Consider the following 2,256-nt stretch of genomic DNA (forward strand, 5'->3'; position numbering starts at 1 on the left):
CAGTTCACCTCCAGAGAGTGTTCTGAGGGCCAGGGAGACAGTCCTCAGAAGGTCTTTGGGAAGCCTTAGAAGGCTTAGAAGGAACAGTGCAAGGGGTGGGCAGGGTGGACAAATTTGGCCTGGTAAGAGTACAATCTGCAGAGCTAGCGTGTGCCGTATCCCGTTCCCCTTCCCAGGCCTGATCTGCCAACATGAATCAACTCAGCCTTGCACCAGCAATATCACTGGCACAGGCTCCAGTTGACCCAGTACAGCTGCTGGGGCTTAATCTGGGGCAAGGAGGCAAATGTCCTTACCACAAGGAGACCTCCAGCTGCTGAAATTCTGCCGTGGGATGCAGCAGAGCCTACTGTATTACCACATGGGAATTTAGTTAGGATTCAACTGTCAGCCTTACTGAACACAGTGGGAGTTACTTCTGAGTAAACATTTGTAGGGTTGCATCGTAAATGACCTAGATTAGATCAGGATACTAGGGTCCTATTTGCTTTTTAAATAATGTAACTATTACACTATTTTGCTCCATATTCATTAATCACAATTAAATACGAACTCTGGATTCTTCGTGCACCATCACTAATTCCTTCATGCGGGGAATTTTTGAAGAGAAGCAAATTAAAAGGGCCTTTTAGCACAGTAGTATCACACCAATTGTGCTTGAAACGGAAGTGGCTCTATTTGAACCATACTCCTGCCTTGCTAAAGGCAGAAGTTGCGTGCCTACCGCCTTTCAAGTCAGTAAGACCTTTCCAATCCAAATGAAAAGTATTTGCAAAAGTGAAACCATCAGTTAATCATTCTGTCTACGCACGCCGGATCTTTCCCCCTGACTAATTTCTCTTGTAGTGGGAGTAATTAGGTTTATTAGTAACAATGACTGCATTGTTACCTTCAGGCGAACACCGAAGGACCTGCCCACTGACTGAGTGTCACCTGACTTATCTTGCACAGTTAGCTTCAACCTTTCCTCTACAATGAAACATTTGCAATATTGAATGAGTTTTCTTGTGTCACTTTGAAAGCAAGACCTTAAAGGAAACAAGAGCTAAGATGTAGCTGTGTACCATATACTGCTGCCCTTGTACACTCACGCCTGGTTCACATGCTGATGACTCTGGGAATGACTCTGCTTGATGAGGCACAAGGGCATAGAAACTTGAGACTGTGTGTAGGACATGATGCGTGAATTGGGTGGTGTGCACATATATATCCCACTGTTCTTCCTCCTCTGAAAGGGACAGGAGGATCACAAAAACTGCTGTACCGTGAAACCCAACATGTAAGTGTTTCTCTCACTGCCCACATCACTCCCTAAGCAAGGGGGCATGCTCTGTATGCACACAGAATCAGTAGATGGTTTTCTATTACAATCCAGTTGGCACAAATGATGATGATGATGATGATGATGATGATGATGATGATGATGATGATGATGCCTGAGCAGGATTCTAGTCCTTTAGAACAGTGTAAGCTATGGTTGTTGAAGGACAGATAGGCACCTTCAGTTTTCCCCAACATATCTCTTACCTTCTTTAAACCACATTTTGTCCCAGAAATAGAGAGGACAGGTAGCAGTGCTGGCACACCAGGTTGCTGGGACAAAACCATGGATACCCCTAAGCCGAGCATTAGGCATTACCATTGCCACCAGTACTGATGTTTCTAGGGTTGTTCTGGCCAGGTGGGCCCTCTGGCCATTGCTTCTTGACCAATAATTGATCTGACCAACTCTGATGCCAACTCCTGACTAGCAGAGTATTCTTGTTCCAAGGGAATACATTCTGAAACTAAATATGTACCCATGAGCTCTTAACTGCATGACTTCCTATGTGACAGCCAGCAGACCTTCAAGGGTCCACCCACATAGTTTCAAAAACCCATCCAGATAATTGACCACTGTATGACCTATTTGTATTTAACCAATAGTGCAATATGTAGAAATATGAAGAAGGATAATCAGAGGTGCATAGATGTCACGGGGGCACACCCTGCGACCGGGACGGTGTGCCCACAGGGACCCAGCACAGCAGGGGGGCTTGCCCGTGAGGAAGGAGAGGGTGACTTACCCCTGGGCACGGAGCAGCAGGTGCAGGCATGCAACCACCACAGCCAGGCGAATGTCAACCCCTGATGGACAACTGCCTGCCCCGCAGCCCGACCCCGCTCAGGGACTCCGCCACTGACGGAGATGGAGGACCCGCCCCCAGCCCACGGCGGCAGCAACAGCTGGACAGCGCCTTGGGTGGGTGGCAGCCA

This window comes from Tiliqua scincoides, chromosome 1 (genome assembly GCF_035046505.1).
Source record: "Tiliqua scincoides isolate rTilSci1 chromosome 1, rTilSci1.hap2, whole genome shotgun sequence".
Lineage (NCBI taxonomy): Eukaryota > Metazoa > Chordata > Lepidosauria > Squamata > Scincidae > Tiliqua > Tiliqua scincoides.